The sequence below is a fragment of the Loxodonta africana genome, chromosome 17, assembly GCF_030014295.1.
Source record: "Loxodonta africana isolate mLoxAfr1 chromosome 17, mLoxAfr1.hap2, whole genome shotgun sequence".
In the NCBI taxonomy this organism is placed as follows: Eukaryota; Metazoa; Chordata; class Mammalia; order Proboscidea; family Elephantidae; genus Loxodonta; species Loxodonta africana.
This window is the reverse complement of record NC_087358.1, coordinates 81979860-81998450: the sequence shown is the minus strand read 5'-3', so window position 1 is coordinate 81998450 and position 18591 is coordinate 81979860.

Here is an 18591-nt window from a genome sequence, read left to right as displayed (position 1 = left end):
GAGAGCATAATTTGCATACTTATGTATAATTTAAATCTTCTCCTTGTACCCTTAACCAGTCCACAGGAGGAGATTAAATTGCCTTTCCCTGAACAGGAAGCCCTTACCATGTCCTTATGAGAAACACTCCTTCAGGGTGAGGCAGAAATAAATGTCCATATTTGAGCGTTTGGTGGCACAAACCTCAGTAGCCAAGACACAACCACCTCACCTGAGTGTGTGTGGATGTATATGTCAACATAAGGGTCTGTATTTTTCTGAGTATGAGGAAAGGATTGGTGAGTTAAGGAAGAAAGAGATGGAAGCAGTGTGGGAGGGGAGTGCAAGCTCAGTGACAGACAGAAGATAGGGTGGGGAACCTCTCAAGAGGGTGTTAGAGGCCAGTTAGAAAACCAGGAAGCAGCAGGAAGTAGGGTCAGTGGAGGGCAGCACTGGGGGTAGGAGGATAGCAGAGGTAATGGTAGTGGGGAGAGCAACAGAGCTGGCCTGAAAAGAGTGGGAAATTAGTGATCCTAGATGAAGCTCAGGTTAAGAAGAGAGGAATGTAAAAAATTCTATCCTGTAGCTATCTTTGCAGTGAGGGGTTGTTAGGCCCTTGGGGAGAGGTGGGGAGAAGATACAGGAGGAGATGGGGAGTTCCTGGATCTAGGGTAGGAGTCTGTAAGCCCTTCTCCTGCCCTCAATTATGTGGGCTCTGGGCTCCTTCAGCCTCCCACTCCCAGAACCTCCTGAGAAATTTTCTTAGTTCTTCACATGGTATATTAATTCTATTTCATTAGAAAATATAATAATTAAGTACGATTCTCTCTAACCACCTGTCCCCCGCCCTATACTCTCTGCCTCAGTTGTCCACTGTCTTTCTTCCTTTCCAATCAGGTTCAGATCCTGATAATAGAGCACCTTGTCTGCACCTGTTCTGGAAAGCTCTCCAACTCACAATAGAATTCTTTAGGTTGATCCCTCATTTATTCCTTTATTTCTTATTGACATAACAAACTTTGGTTAAAAAAAAAAAAAACCTGCTAAAGAACAGGAAGTGCTTTCTCAGGACAATCTTCTTTATGACCTTATCCATTCACCCCAAAAGCTTCATCTTGTCCTGTCATAGCTCTCTTTTCTGGTGGAAATCAGACCCTTTGTTCCCTAGCACACATGAATCTGGGACAATTTTTCTTCTCACCCTTATGTAGAGTCTTAGACAAAGGCCTTTTCCTCCTGTATCACTGTTTCATCCTGTCTGGGTAAAGGTGTCCAAAAATGATGGCCTTCTGAAGGATCTTTATCACTTTTCCCAGTTATTGATGATACATGACCTTTGGATGACTTGGGGACTCTGGTTTAGTCCTGAATTTCCATGACTCAGTAGCGCCAGGCGCTCTCCCACAGGACCTCGGATGGACACCCTCTCCAAAGAGCAGGTGAGATCTGAGTGAGCACCAAGGGTTCCATAACCTGTGTGACGTCATTGCTGACATTGCTCAGTTCCACAGACCCGGTTTGAAGTGAAACAGGGCAAAAAGAAAAACGTGAAACTGTTCAAGTAGGGCCCTGATGACTGCCAGTCCTAGACTGGGAATAGGAGGATTAGGTATTAAAAATGAGTGGTAACTTTTCCCTGCCCTCAAAGGGGTTACTTTCCCTTAGTGGGGACAGAGAGAGTACAGAGAATAGTAACAGTGTGATGGGCAGTTGCTTTCTCCCAAACCTTTCATTTGAATCTGTTGCAATCATGTCTTTCCAGCTCTTTTCATACAGAGTGCAATTTGAATCCCTCTCAGGTCTCCTTAGCCTCTGAGGCTTCACACAGGCTCTTCCCTCTATCTAGAAGATGTTCTCTCCCCTCCCATCTGCTGGCCTACTGTCTGGTGAAGCATGATGGTGAAAAGAACTGATCCTGTTGGAACAGGTTAGGCTTATGACCTTACCAAAAAGCACTAAGACTCAGGACTTCTATGGTCAGTCAGAATGGGAGGTTTAGGAGTTGACCTGGGAAAATCCATGACCTCTGCTTCTTCCAGGCTCTGCTTTTGTTCTGGAGGACATTTAGATAAGGAACTAGGAAATGGGGAGACCATTTGAGGAAGAAATTAAGAAAGCCTAGGTGGTAATGAAGAAGGAGCTGACTCCTAAGAGGAAAATAAAAGTTTTAAATACAGAGATGCTAGGGGCTCCTTTTGTGTGACTCCCAACTGTAGAGTAAGGAGGAGTGGCTGGAAAACCATAGAATAAAAGATGATCTGTGCCTGTTTAAAAATGTAGCAAATGCCCCAGTGGCTTCACCCTATCTCCTCAGACTTTTCTCCGGAGAATACTTGGGATTTCCTGGACCCTGGGCCTTTTGTCACCCCTTTCTGGTTGTGGTCTTCCCTAAATATTCTCCCTGTAGATTTGTTCACTTCCTGCTCTGTACTCCATTGTATCTGTGAAACTTTTTCACAGCATAAAACACAATTGCATTTACTTATTGTGGTTGATTTAAGAAATGTCCACACATTTGTCCTCTCTCTGTGCCCACGGCTTCTATGAGACTACAGAGAGCCTTTCATTATCAATAGGAGTCTTTCTCCACCTCTTAGTTAGGGCTGACCGTATGTTTGCTTTGACCATTGGGATAGTAGCAAAGCTGATAGAAGGAGAGAGTTGAAAGGACTTTGCATTGAGACTTGCCCTTTTATTGCTCTTAAACACTGAGAACCCATGAGAACGAACCAGGCCAGCCTGCTAGATGATGAGAGACCTTGGAGAGAGGATACAGCGGTTTCACTGAGTTGATTTTAGAGGAACTGGCTCCCGGCTGACCTGGAAGCAAACTGTACACACGAGTGAGCCCTGCTGCGAGCCACTGTGCCTCACCTAGATCAGAATATCCCCAAATTGACAACCTGAATAATTGTGAGCTTAGTAAATGGTTGTCTTTTAAGATACTACATTTTGGGGTCATTTGTTACACAGCAATACCTGACTGATACACTTGTTAACTTAGCTGTTTCTCTCACCAAGCAGTGAGGTAACTTCTCTGAGTTATTTCATCACCAAGAGCATCTGACCTAGCGTCTGACATGTAGGTATTATACAGTAAATCTTTGTTGACTTAACGGTTAAATGAATAATATAAATTGTAAGTGTGAATCTGCACAAATTCATGTGTGCAAAAAAACATGATATTTCTTTAAATGAACTGAATTCCAGCTCACAGCTGTCTGCTTACAAAATTGGGGTGAAATTTTAGCCTTACTTATTTTTAGGGTTTTTTTTTTTTGGTGTTGGTTTATTTTTAGGGTGCTCCTAACCCAGATGCAATAATTCCTGGGGTCTAATGAAGGACCAATGTTTGGAAAAGAGCCTTAACGCACCCATTGCCCCAGCCTATGTGGATCTCTCTGGAAGCATTGGCTCTGCTGCTTCCATTCCCAGCTGGAACGCTAGAACCGTGACAGGGCTGTGAACACCATAATGGGGTTTGTCTACTTATGTCCCTGCATTACCCTTTGAGGTGCTGTTTCCTACCCCAGGGCACTATCAAGAAGCAGGGCCCACCTCTTCCCAACGTCTAGGACTCTGCTATCCAACTCTCACACTTCCCCTGGGCTCGAGTTCACTTAGTGTGATTACTCCAGTGAGCTGAAGATTTTACAACAGACTCTTCAGATCTCAAAGTTTCAAGGCTTCAACTCTGTGAGTCCAACTACCTCTGTGAAATGATATAGGGAAGGAAGAAAAATATAGGAAGATTTTATTTTGAATTTAATGTTTCAATAAATTTTCTTGCCATGTGTTTTCAAAGGGTCCTGCCTAAAAATTCCCTCTCTTCTCTTAAAAATTACAAGATGCAAAACAATGAAAAGGGAATGTTTGATTGTTTCATACTCTGCAGAAGGATGCAAAGTACACATGGGGTCCATTCCTCCCGATGCTCACACTATAGCACCCCACCCACTTGGAAATCTGTGCAAGTGTTACTGAGTCCCTCACACATCCACAGTGAACAGCTTTCAGATTCTCCTAGGCAGGAATTATTTGTGTCCTAACACCAGACGCTCCTTGGAAACCCTACAGGGCAGTCCTACTCTGTCCTATAGGGTCGCTGTGAGTCAGAATCAAATGAACTGCAGCGGGTTTGATTTTTTTGGGGGGGGGGTAGGTGTGGGGGAAGTTGATGTCAGCTCCACAATCGTGTTTAAAAAAATATTGACAGGTTAGCAGGTAAAACCAACAAAACGAAACCGAAATGAAATCTCTTATTCACCTCTATTGACCCTACAGTTCCTTTGAAGTGTTTACTTTTCACTGGGTTCAGAGGAAAGAGAGAACTCTTCATGAGAGAGACACAGCTTGGGAGACACAAATTGCACGTCTCCCTCCATGATGTTAGCTTATATTACGTGCTGTTTGGCTGGTTTATATTCTGCCCACCCCACAAAAATAGAAGGCCCATGCAGGCAGGAACTTCTCTGTTCTGTTTGTCAGAGTGTCCTTGTGCCCGGTACCTAAGAAGTGCTCAAAAATGATCTGAGTGAATGAATGAGTGTGGGTGGGTTTTTATAAAAACCATGGTGCTGCTCTCTTTATGTAGTTACAATAGTGAAAACAGGGATAAGGAAATGGAGTTTGGTACTTGTATAACTTTGAGTAATATATAATGAGAACAGAACTTGTTTAATGAAGAGATAGAAAAAAGTAAGATGTACGAATCAAATGTACCCCTTCACTTTAGTTAGAGAGAGACATGGTAAAATTGGGTTGTTTTCCCCCTACTCATTTATAGGTTCTATATATTTAATTGAAAAATTAGTCTTTTAGGAGTCATAAATATTTCCATTGAGATAAAATTCACCTGCCGTATCATTGCCTTTTAAAATGTGCACAATTTCGTGGTTTTTAGTATACAGACAGAGTTGTGCAACAATCACCCCATCTAGTTTCAGAATATTTTCAGTACCCTGTGAATAAAGGCCCTACATATTAGCAGTCATCCTCATTACCCTTTTCCTCCAAGCCGTAGCAACCACCAATCTACTTTCTGTCTGTGTTGGTTTGTCTGTTCTGGACATTTCATGTAAATGGATACATACGGTATGTGGTCGTTTGTGTTTGGCTTCTTTCATTTAGCCTAATGTTCTCAAGGTTCATCCATATTGTTGCATGTATCAGTACTTGATGCCTTTTAATGGCTGAGTAATATTCCATTCTATGACTATACCACATCTTGTCTTATCAATTCATGACATTTGGGTCCTCTCCACATTTTGGCTACTTATGAATAATGCTGCTATGAAAATTCTTGTGTAAGTTTTTATGTGAACATGCTTTCAATTCTCCTGGGTACATACCTAGGAGTGGAATTACTATGTCGTCTGGTAACTTTATGTTTAACTTTCTGAGGAACTGCCAAATTGTTTTCCAAAGTGTGGATTGTTTTACACTTCCAGCAGCAATGTACAAGGGTTCCAACTTCTCCACATCCGCACCAACACCTGTCGTTGTTCATTCTATTGATTTTAGCCATCTTAGGGGTTTTGAAATAATAGTGCATTTTGGTTTTGATTTGCATTTCCCTAATGACTAATGAGGTTGAGCTTCTTTTCATGTGGTTATCGGCCATTTCTATATCTTCTTTGGAGAAATGTCTATTCAAATCCTTAGCCTGCAAATTTTTTTTCAGGTTTTTGCCTGTATTTTTGCTTTCTCTCTCTAGGTTTTGATATGCCAAAGATCTATATCTCACCAGTTTTAGCTTTCATAGTTTTGGGATTTTTAGAAATTCTTTCTCTTTTACCAATAAAAAGGAGAATAAAAACTCCCATGGTTTCTTCTAAAATTTTTATGGTTGCATATTTTACTTTTAAACACTTGATCCTTTTGCAATTTCATTTCCTGTAAGCTATGAGAAAAAGGATGAGAATATTTTTACAATGATCTAAGTGCTTACCAAATGACTGTAAACACTCCTTTTGGCCATTTTGCATAACCTATATCTTAACTACATTTTCCCATATTCCATATATAAAATATTTTTACAAAAGGAAGACTGCCATTCCCAGCCATTTCAAGGTTTTGCTTTGCTGCAATATAAATCCCTTCTCTATCTTATCTACACAACTCTTCTTATAAGCTAACAAAAAATTTTGTGTGAGTAGGACTTTTGTGAATTTATAAGATAGGGTTGAATTTTATAAGTGGGTCCATGTGGTACAGCCCAGCAGAAGGACAGACAGAAGCAGTAGCTCCAGAGGCAACAGAAGGTACAAGAACATGAGCCTCTAGAGATTTGTTCTTGAATTTCACAGAAAGCTCTAGACTTTTCTATATAAACATATCATCATATTTGGGCATCACCATACAACAGACAGAATAATGCTTCAAAAGTTAGGCATTCAGGACAGAACTGGAGAAAAATGTAGGAGAAAATTCTAACTCAGAAAAAAAGATCATACTTACTGGCCTGACAGACTGGAGAAACCCCAAAGTATGGCCCCTGGACACCCTTTTAGCTTAGTAATGAAGTAACCCTTGAGATTCACCCTTCAGCCAAAGATTAGACAGGCCCATAATACAAAATGAAACTAAAGGGGCACAGCAGCCCAGAAGAAAAGGTAGGAGGGGACAGGAAAGCTGATAATAGGGAACCCAAGGTCAAGAAGAGGGAGTGTTGACATGTCCTGGGGTTGGTAACCAGTGTCATAAAAAAAATATGTGTACTAACTGTTTAATGAGAAGCTAGTTTGTTCTGTAAACCTTCATCTAAAGTACAATTAAAAAAAAATTTTAGGCATTCATAGGAGGGTGTTTATTACTTAGCGGATGCTTAGAAGTATGTGTTCTGGTGAACGTATGTACCCGTTTCTATTGCGTATATATCTAGAAGTAGAATTGCTGGGTCGTAGGATATATGTATGTTCACAGTTGTAGTAGATACAGTTTTTACATTTCCACTAGCAGTAAATTACAGTTCCAATTGATCCATGTTCTACCAAATAGTTGGTATTTCCATCTTTTTCATTTTAGCCATTCTGGTGTGTGGGAGGACAATATCATATTGTAACTTTTTATTAGAATTTCTCCGATAACTAATGAAGTTAAGTCCCTTTTCATATATATGTTGGCTATATAGAAATCTTCTTTTACAGAACATTCAAGTATTTGCTCATCTTTCTATTGAAATGTCTTTTTTTCATTTTTCTTTATGGATCGTTGTTTGTATATTCTAGGACCAAGTTCGTAGTAGGATGTATGTGTTGCAAATAACTTCTGCTACCACATGAATTCACCCTTGTGGCTTGTCATGAACTTTCAGGTTAAAAAACCTGCCTTTTACAAGAACAGGCAAATGTATAGAGACGAAAGTTCATTAGGGGTTACCAGGAGCAGGAGGGAGGAAATAAAGGGGCATTATTGCATACAGAGCACAGAGTTTGGGTTTATGGTGATGGAAAAATCACATTGATTACGGGTAGGGTTGCACAGCTGATTAATGTAATCACTGTAAATAAGTTGTGTACCTGTACAGTTTGTTCAACTGGCAAAAGGTGTGTGGTATATTTACAACAACAACACAAATGAGCAGCTGTTGAGGCAACATAATAGTACTCAATTGATGAGATGTATTCTTTTATTATACTTTTCTCTGTTTTCTGGTTTGTTAACATGTTATGGTTAAAATCAAAGATAATAAAATGTTTGCATGATGAAAGTGGATAACAATGTCTGTCCCACCCGTTGTGTCCATTTGAAGTTTAAATGAGGAACTACCTGCCATCAGCAGACACCCAGCCTTGGAAAATATTTCATTTCTCCCACTCCTCTGGCTCATGGTCTTCTTCCTTTATTTGCTCTTTTCTCTTTCCAGCTTGCTGCATGTCACCACTGAACTTCCCAACTCCATCATTCTACTTTCCACACCAGTGTTACTGTAGTCTTGGGTTCTTGTGCAGTGGTGAAAAGTACTCACTGTCCCCGCCATTGTGAAGGGGACAACCCAGTGCTAGTGGAAGGGGCACTGGGGAAATGCAGCAGAGAGAAAGGACCAACAACTCTCCAGGAACCACACTGGACTTCAGAGAGCTTTGTTGGCTGCCGTTTACCTGGCAGGCTTCTAGATGTCAGAGTGCCCACGGGCTCAGTGCTTACTCCCCTCTCTCTGTTGATGCCCTCTCTCTAGGTTGCCTCAGTGAGTCCATGGCTGTCTGTCTGTGGCTAAGGGCACGAGATTTACACCTCCATCCATTTCAGCTCCTCCTGGGTCCAGAATCGTATTCAAATGTCAGCCTAAATCTCTGTATTGACCTCTTCATTTGTAAAATGTGCATTATAATGATACATTCCTCATAAGGCTATTATGCAGAACAAATACCTTAAGAAAGGAGCACTTACAAGAGTCCTGGCACCAGTGCATGTACTTAGTAAGTGTTAGCTATTAGTATTATTACCTGACATCCCCACGTGGGTATCTAACAGCTATGCCATGTTATCAAGGCCATGAAACAATTCTTGGTCACAACCTCATTCCACTCTTACCAATGAATTTCTCAAGGCTTCAGTGATGGGAGTGTATGTGTTTTTCCACAGAATGGACTAGGTTGGGAAAGGTTGGCCAGGTCCTTCATAACAAGTTGCTCCAACTGTTACTGCAATTTCGCAAGTTAGAGCCGCCTGCCGCAAATAGCCAATTCTTGAGATGGGGTGAGGAGGGTAGCGAGAAATTTATTAGATATACCGGTACATAGAGACAGAGGGGAATGATCTCCTCCTAAAGTCGTCTGTCTCACCAGACTACCGATGGGTTCGGGTTTTTAAGGGAAAAGGGGCCATAAGTTTTAGGGACTTGTGGAATGTGCGCTCTCTTTCTTCTGTTTGGTTTTGGTGGTCGTATCTCAAACATGTTGATCTTTTCCTGCCATTATCCCATCAGCTCAGGGGGTAGCTGGCGCCATCCTTCGTCTTATTTGATAGGCGTAGATCAATATCACTTGTTTTTCACAGTCTTAGAGGAAACATTGGTTAACACTTAACCATTTGGGGAGCTAACATCAGGATCTTACTTGGAGGCAGGGATGGGCTGGGGGAGGGAAAGGAGAGAAAGAAGAAAGAAGAAGGAAAAAAAATTGGCTCAGGTACTGTTCAAGACATGGCTGAGCAGCCTGTTTTACAACGTTCATATGGGTGACCTTTGAGACAAGTTACAGCCAACTAATGTAGAAAAAAAAAAAAAAATAGAACCACTCTCAGCTTCTCATGCTAGTACCCTCAGTCCAGAATATCTGGTGAGGGCACTGTTATGGACTGAGTTGTGTAACCCCAAAAGGTATGTTGAAATCCTAGCCAGTGAACCTATAAATGTGACCTGATTTGGAAATAGGGGATTTTTAAAATTACGTTAATGAGGCCATACCAGTGCAGGGTGGGTCTTAAACCTAGTCCCTTCTGAGTTATAAAAACAGCAGAATAGACACAGACACAAATGGGAGAAGAAGAAGACAGATAAAGGACCAGATGCATCTACAAGGCCAGGAACACAAAGGGTGGCTGGAAGCTACTAGAAGCTGAAGTAGACATGAACCATGCCCTGAATTCAGACATCTAGGCTCCTGAACTGTAAGAAAATAAACTTCTGTCCTTTAAAGCCACCCAATTGTGTTATTTTTTTTTTCTTATGGCAGCACTGGGTGACTAACACACATAACCATGCTTATAAATCTGGCCCAGTGTAAAATAGTGCTCTCCCCTCCTTGGTCTAGCCCACTTGAATCCTGCTGTTTCCCTATCAGGGTCCTCTGCTTTCACTAAGAGCCATGACAGAGTCGGCTTGATGCTGATGCATGGAAATTCCATTTATTTTTACTTTGTATTTTTGCTTAACTACTATTCTAATATTTTCTATGGTTTTTAAATTTTTCTGTGAAAACATTCCTATAATCTATGAGTAATAGCAGTTATACCTTTTCTTTTTCTTGTCATTTTGTTCCAGTTTGGACCTTCAGTGTTAAATATTTAATAGAAATAATGATAGAAAGCATCCTTATTTTATTGCTAATTAATTTTAAAGGGAATGTCCCACATTTCACCATGAACTAGCATGCTAATTGCAGCTTTCCACGTTCAGGAACTCCTTTTTTGTTCCTAGTTTGCTCAGAGTTCTTATGTCTCAGTGTGATTGGATTTTATCACTGCTTTTTCACCATCTCTTTAGGTGAGCCTATGTCTTTTCTTCCTTAGCCTACATATATGGTGAATTAAATTATTAAATCTTTAATGTTCACTCAAACTTGTATGCTGACAATAAACTCCCTTGATCATGGCGTATTACATGGTTTATACTTGGCTGGATTTCTTTGCCGGCATTTTATGTAGGTTTTTGTATCTCAGTTACTTAGGGTGCTTGTCCTATAACTCTTCTTATACCTTTGTTTTCTAATTGGGTATCAATATTAAAGTAGCCTTAAGGATCAAGTTGGGGAGCATCTCATATTTTCTCTTCTTTGTTGACCATGTACTTTTTTTTTTTAGTTGGAATCGACTTGACAGCACTGGGTTTGGTTTTTGTTTGGTCTCTTGAATGTTTACTAGAACCTGACTGAAAGTGATCTACGAAACCCAAAACCAGTTGCCATCGAGTCAATTCCGTCTTTGTAGGGAGATCTTGAACTACCGACCCATTTTGTGTAGTGATTAAAGGCCTCTTCTGGTGCTAATTAGAAAAGTTTCCACTGCATGTTTTAGGCTGCTAGTATTTCATCTTGAAATATTATGTGAATCATCACTGTTTCCAGCCTCATCCAGGCCAATTAATCAATCCCAGATTTTCCATTTTCCCAAAGTGTGACTGTGTATCTACTCCTGGTACCAATTCCCTTATCTAAGACTTACTTGCAAAGAAAGATACAACCTAGCCTCCTTGAGTCCATAATGTGAGAATAAAGTCTCACATTATGTAAATTTTTTGGTAGTTATTCTCTTTTGTTGATTTTTTTCTTTTACATTTTCTGTAATTGTTCTTTTTGTTAATTTTTTTTTTCTTTTTTCATTTCCCACCTATCTAGCAGTTTTAGGAAACCTCGGTAGCATAGTGGTTACGAGCTACAGCTGCTAACTAAAAGGTCAGCAGTTCCAATGACCAGGTGCTCCTTGTAAACCATATGGGGCAGTTCTACTCTGTTCTTTAGGGTCACTATGATTCGGAATGGACTAGACGGCAACAGGTTTTTGGTTCTAGCAGTTTTAAAGTTGTGCATTTCAGGTTCAGGTCTTTAACCTAGGTGAGACTGACTCTGGGTGCAGTGCAATCTGGTGCCCAGCTGCATCTGTGCATTAAGGGAACTCGCCTGTAGAACTAGAAGGCACAGAGGCGGCGGTTAGCGGTTGGCAGGGGCCGGCGGGCGGCGGGGCTATGCAGAGAGCGGCGTCCGAGGGAGGTGCGAGATGCCAGGCTGCCCGACCACAAGCCTGTGGGGAGCACGAAAGAGCTGGCTTCAGGAGCCTTTTGTGACAGTCCCAGCCCACCCAATCCTGCCCAGACCTCAAACCCGCCAGGCTGGCAGATCCCACCAGAACTAGGGGAAGCCTAAGGCCATAGAGGGCGAGGCCGGGGTACATACCTGAGCCTAATCACAGCGCTTATTCCCTGATAGGAGGCAGAAGAGGCATATGGGGACTTGGGTCCAGACGATGGACGCAGAAGGGTGGAAACTTGTGGTCAGCCACAGGATCCGCACGCATGTAGAGGCCTTTAAGATGCACTTCCGGGAGCAGAAGGCAAAGCCACAGAGGCCGCACTGCACGCACCGCCCACCAGACTGGACTCACGACCTGCGACCTGCGCTGCCCTCGGAGGGCTCCCCAGCAGCGGCACCACTAGTTTGCGGAGCAGCAGAGCCCGCCCTGGTCTGGGCTAGGGAATTTGTTTCCTCCCCTCTTATCACTGGCTGTGAGCAGGCTCTTGTCTGCACAGACTAAAGGGGACTTATCAAAATGAGCTCAAGACTCCCTTATCATAAATCACCACAGGGAAATACGACTTTAGCAATAAATGCCTGCTTGGAGCCCAAGTTGCATTAAAAAAATAAAAAATTCTAATCAAGACCCCAGGGGGAGTGAGTGATAGGAGGCTCCTTCTTTTGCCAACCTCCTGTGGTCCCAAGCTTTCTCATCTCCCACCTCCCAAGACTGTATCTACTGCTTTTAGAGTTTTAGAATAAAGATCCCCAGGAATATGACTGCTCTCACCCTGTGAGGATTTCCCCAGTACTGGGTTAGACTAAGGACAGAGAATCCTCCAGAGGCTTCCGGGACACCTGTACTGGACGGTCAACACACTGAGGTTCAGAGCCACTTCATTTTTCCTGCAATTGAGCATGACCCCAAGGTCCTCACCCAAGGGTGCTGACACTTCCTGAAGCCAGTGACCCTCCTCCTAGGTTTCTCTCTCTCTGGGTCTCAGGATCAGTCAGGCCAGCTTGTCCCCTCAGGAGCGTTTATGTTGAAGGGCAACTAATCAGCATTATGGGTTTGTGCCCCGCACCCTGCAAACCTGCCTCCTCTGAGTGGGGTGAGGCGCTACTGAAACACTGAAATCATGGAAACTAGTAGAAGCCACAGCCCATGGTGCTGGGAGAAAACTGGAAGGGAGAGAGAGGTAGATAGGCTATAAACGCCCAGTTGTGAAGGCAAGCAGGAGCCAGGATGTCCTGAAGCCGCAAAGCTGACCAAAGCTGAGTGACCTCAAACCTGCTGTTCCTGAGCCCATCTCTTCTTTCAATGGAGAAAGTCTTTCCCTGCTCTTATGCTAGTGGGCTGGAAGGGCCTTTGACTTATAACATGAGCCAGCCTCCAAAGCCTCTTGGGGCAAGTGATGGTCAAGGAGGCTCTGCCCAACCCCACCCTGCCCTTCCCACTTGTCAGAGGACCAGGAATTTCAGTCTTCCAGCTCCCGCGCTGATCTAGTGACTTGAAACAGGATTTCACTGGAACTCAAAGCTGTCGAAGATGGGAAATACTCCTGGGTTCTCTTCACACAGCTGAATGCCTGGTTTCTGGTTTTATTATACAACTTACATACAGGACGAGAAGAGGAGTTTGGGCTTACCTGACACCTTAGCACAGGTTCCTGTTTGTTTAGGAGGGGAGAGCTAAAAAGAAGCCAGTGTCTACTATGTCCATTTCTGTGAGTCTCAGGAAATCCTCACAAAGACCCTCTCAGGTAAGGACTGATGGGAAACGCCTTCGTTTACTGTTAAACTTTGCCCTTGAGTCATTTTGTTTATGGAGCGCATGTAAAATATTGTCCACTCAAGGAAGCACTATAATTCTTATTTAGACTTTATACAGAATGACTATATATGAAAACTACACTTGGTCCTTCAGCAAGTGGATACATCTCAGAGATTTTGTGGTGCTGCCATTGCTCCAAGGAGCCCTGGTGGTGCAAAGGTTAAGAGCTTGGCTTCTAACCCAAAGGTGAGTGGTTTGAACCCACCCAAAGGCTCTAAGGAGTAAAGATCTGGCAAACTGCTCCCATTAAGATTACAAACCAGGAAACACTATGCAGTAGTTCTATTTTCACCCTGGATCGCAATGACTCAGAGATCCACTCAGTGGCACCTAGCAACAACAGCAAGCCATCGTTCCTGGTGTGCCTGAAATGCTTCTCTCTCGGAAGGACTTCAGAGCCAGCTCACGGCCACGTGGGAACTGAAATTCACTTTTTTGTTACCACACCTCATATGGTCTCAAAATTTATTTTCCAGTTTATTCACCAGACTTGACTACAGATGTTTGTCAGATATTGTCAAAATTAATTCCATTCTCTAATAATTATTTGCAAAAAGTGTATTCCTAAGCATTTCGAAGAGACTGTAAAAGCTTTCCAAAGAGGCATGTCCAGTGCCATGTTGTGCAGTGACTACAGTGTTGACATAGTATATTTGCCCACATAGTTTCCACGTTTTCTGCTTTCCTTAAATACTATTGAAATTCCAGGTCCACCACCTGAAGCATTCCCTTTAGTGTTTCATTTAGGAGAAGTCTGGTGGTGATGAATTCTCTTAGTTTTCTTTCCCCTAAGAATGGCATTATTTTTGCTTTACTCCTGAAGGTAATGACTGGATATAGAATTCTGGGTTAGTGTTTCTAATCGTTCAGTGTTGAAAAAATGTTATTTCACAATCTTTTGGTTTTCATTGCTTCTGATAACGAATACAGAGTAATTCAAATTATTTTTCCCATGTGAAATGTGTTTTCTCTCTAGCTTTTTCCTGAGTATTTTCTTGATCTTTGTTATTCTGCAGTTGATTATGATGTACCGTATTTTTATGCACATAACACACATATATATATGTATGTGTATGTATATATTTGTCAACTGCCCTTTCCCCCTCCCAGGTATTTTCATAAGCATAGTACACAATTTTGTTTTACATGCTGCTGTAAAAGAAACATATAATGCGTGCAATATTTTTGTAAAAATACAGTATCGGGCATAGAATTCTTTAACTTGTTGCTGTGTGCTGAGTTTCTTAAATCTGTAAGTTTATGTCTTTCACCAAATTTGGAAACTCTTCAGCCAGTATTTCTTCTTTTTTCTACACCACACATTTTCTCCACTTCCAGGGTTCCGATAAATACACTTTTTGTCTAGTTCTTGAGGCTCTGTTCATTTTTTTCCCTATTTTTTCTCTCTGTTTTCAAAATGAATATTTTCTATTGATCTACTTTCAACTCATTTAGTTTTTTTCTTTGTGATCACCATTCTGATGTTGAAACTATCAAATGAATTTTTTGTTTCTACAATTGTATTTTTAACATGTAAAATTTTCATTTGCAAATAGCATCTATCTTTCCATTTATTTCAAAAGTGTCCCTGTTATTTCTTGGAGTACAATTAGAATAGCATTATAAAATTTCTGTCTTATAATTTCAAGACTGTAAGTCTTTCTTAAATTTTATAGAAAATGTTGATTTCTTTTTTTAGCATTCAGTTGACCCAGTTATGCTCAGGCTGCAAGTTCTGTCCCACGTTCTGTATTCTGTAGCTCAAATGTTAGTTCAATTTTTGAAGGCTTTGCAATGATATTCAGGTCTAATCTTTGTGAGTGTCACTCAGTCTGGAACCTTGATGGTGTTCTAACCCATAGGGCAGCTCTTAAAAGATTTGATACGCTTTGTAGGGTCAGGGCAATGCATATGCACCTGGAGGTGGGGGGGGGGTTGGGCGGGTGATCCAGGAGTTCATAACAAGTTTATGGAATCTCTTTCCTGCACCACCTCCTCTCTTTATTTCTCTGATTCTCTCTGAGTTCTGAAGGAGTGCTTTCCTGGCCCACTGGCAGGAATGCTGGGGCTTTAATCTCTTCATTCTGTCCTGCATGTAAGTGACTGGTTCTGCCTGTGGGGCCAAAGCACTTGACAACCAGCCAAAAGGATGGCAGTTTAACCCCACCAAGAAGTGCCTCAGAAGATAAGCCTGGTGATCTGCTTTTGAAAAGTCACACCCTTTGAGGCAGAATTGACTAGATGCCAACTAACAGCAGACAGAGAGAGAAAAACATAATGGAGCTCTTTGGCCCTTACGTACTCTGGTCAGAGAGAAGGATTCTCCTCTTGCAGAGTTTTAGGTGTGTGTCCACCTGCCTACCTGCCCACCTCTCTCCTTTATGGGCCGTCTTTCCCATTTGATATGAGAGAGGGCTTCTCTTACAGCTGTTTCTGTCCACAACTGGTGTGTAGTTATGAGATTTGGGCTTATTTAATTTCAGCCTCCAGAATGTTCATACTTTATGTTCCGGTCCCCCCACCCCATCCACCTTCAACAATTTCCTTTGCAGAGTCCTTAGACAGCTGTCGCACGCATTTGTCCAGATACTTAGTTGTCAAATACCAGCGTAGCCCACCCAGGGAAGTGTTGGCTATGGTAAGTGGTGGGTAGGGACTGTACATTGAAGGAGCTGCAAGATCTGGCTGACTTATGTGAGCAGGACAGGGGGTGTGCTGAGGAATGAATGCCGAAAGTGCTGAATCAAGGGGAGTTCAATATAAAGTTGGGACAAGGAGAGTTTGTTGATTTGGGGGAACTCTCCCCTAAAAAGGATTTATTGCCATAGCGAGGACTCTGGAAATGGGTTTAATATGCTGCTGGGGTTGCTCCTGGAAACTTGGAAAAGGCAATCGGCCACATTCTATGAAATATGAGTGCTGGACCTGCTGTGTCAGAGGGGATAAGTCTTCAATATGTGGGCATGCCAGCATTAGTTTTCTCTATAAGACCATTTCTCAGAGGTCCTGAAAGATACCCATTTCATCAAAAAAATAAGGAATGCAGAGGTGAGGGGAACACCAGCAACATGCAGCTTACTGATATCTATCCTCTGTTGGGGGTCCCTGGGTGCCACAAACAGTTAACTGCTCGACTACTAGCTGAAAGTTTGGCAGTTTGAACCCACCCAGAGGCACCTTGTAAGACAGGCCTGGTGATCTTCTAAAAGGTCACAGCCTTGAAAACCCTATTGAGTAATTCTACTCTGCATACATGGCGTTGTCATGAGTAAGAAATGACCTGATGGCAACTAACAATTCTCTGTAGGCTCAGGTTATTAGTGGGAGCTGGGTTGCCTAGTAGCAATACAGGTAATGGGATCCCAGTGCAACAGAGACCAGGTGGAAGTACTTAACTGTCAGAAACAAGTTGTGTGTGATTACCATAATGGTCAGCAAGTCAAAGTGTTAGTTATCTATTGGGGCATAACAGATTATCCCCAAACTTAGTATTTGTGAGATAAATGGAAAAATATTCAACTCATGCCGATAAATTTGGAACTAGACAAAGATTTTGGTATGACTCAATATAGTTTTACAGTGACGGAATAAACTAGGAAATTTAAATAACTGGTATAAGTATAAAGAGAGATTTTTAAAATAATGGTGATATAATTGCATGCCTGAATAAAAGACAAATACATCAAAATCAATGGTTTCTTTCCAGTGTGGACATAAGGATCTAAAATTGGCAAGGGTGGGAAGGGCAGTCCCTTCTCTTCCCCTTACTACTTGGCTGTACCAAACTGTGTCCAAAAGTATAAAATGTTTAGGAAAACATTGTTTTGACCACAGCAGCAAAGGACCTATAGGAAGAAAACTAATGTATTAAAGTACATAAAATGAAACCTGAATATAGGCAAAAAATATGCCATATTTCCAAATGGGAAGTTTTTAAATGGCTGCTCATTGGAATATTAAGATAGTTTTTGAATTGTATACAGTAATCACAAGCTTCAAATAGTACTGTAGATAACAAAGAATGTTGCTGTTGTTCAGAGCCTTGGAGCTGATTTTCGACTCATGGCCATCCCATTTGACTGCCCCGTAGGGTTTTCTAGGCAGTAATCTTTATGGGAGCAGATCACCAGGTCTTTCTCCCTCAGAGAAAGGGTTCGATTAGCAGTCAAGCACTTAACCGTTGCAACACCACGGCTGCTTTACCAAAGAATAGACAAGAAAAGCATGAAAAAGCAGGATAGAAACAGGTGTCTACCTCATCAAGTAACAAAACAAATCGATATCGCATAGCATAGAAACTGACAATTAGACCAATGAAACAGAAAATTTACTAAGAAATCACATCAACCATTGATACAAAGGTAGTATTTCAAGAAAATTTTTATTTAATAAATGGTGCTGACCCAACTGATCATTCTGGGGGAGAAAGCTTGCAAAAATGTGATACACAAATATTAGATTTGGAAATTATGTGAAATGTAGATGACAAGGGTTAACAGCAATTTCCATTTTACACAAGAAAGATGAAAGTCAAACACTTGAAAAATGAGCAATGAATTCAAACAGATCATTCAGAGCAAATCCACGTGCCCAATAAACATAATCAAAATTGTTCAAAAACACCTGTAGTTAAGAAAATATCAAAGTACCAGTGAAACTTGCACAATTTAAATTAAATTAAAAATCAACACCACCTATGGCTGGGTGGGAGAAGGATACCCTCAGACATGGCTGGGAAGATACTTTATGATGGCCCTTAGGGGAAAGACATGGACATGGCTCTGTACTTTTAAAACATTCTTTGAACTGGAAATCTCACTCTTTGGAGTCTATTCCACAGAAACAAACCCTGTAGTGTACAAAGGATAATTATTATTAATAATGACAAAAAATTGTCCATTGATGGTTGGAATGATAGATAATTTATGGTAAAGCTACATCGTCAATAAAATAGGGAATCGTTAGAATGAAAAAGAGTTGTAGTAGTTGAGTAGGAGAAACCTCTGTGAAGTATTATTGAAAAAATCAAGGTGCAGAGAAGTGTATATAAAATGAGCACATTTGGGTATAACAATAGCAATTGTTTGAATATGCTTGAATACCTATTCATGTTATGCATGTGTATAAATAACTATACGAAGATACAAGTATGTCTGTGTGTGTTTGTTTAAGCAAGGATAAGATAGACTACTTACTAGATTGTTAACCTGAATTACCTTGAATTTACTTGTAGGAAAGGACAGGAGTAGGAGAGCTTGAATGTGCAGGAAGAGTGGACTTAAAAAGTATGGATGATAATGTGTTTCCATTTTTGTAGTGTTATGTATG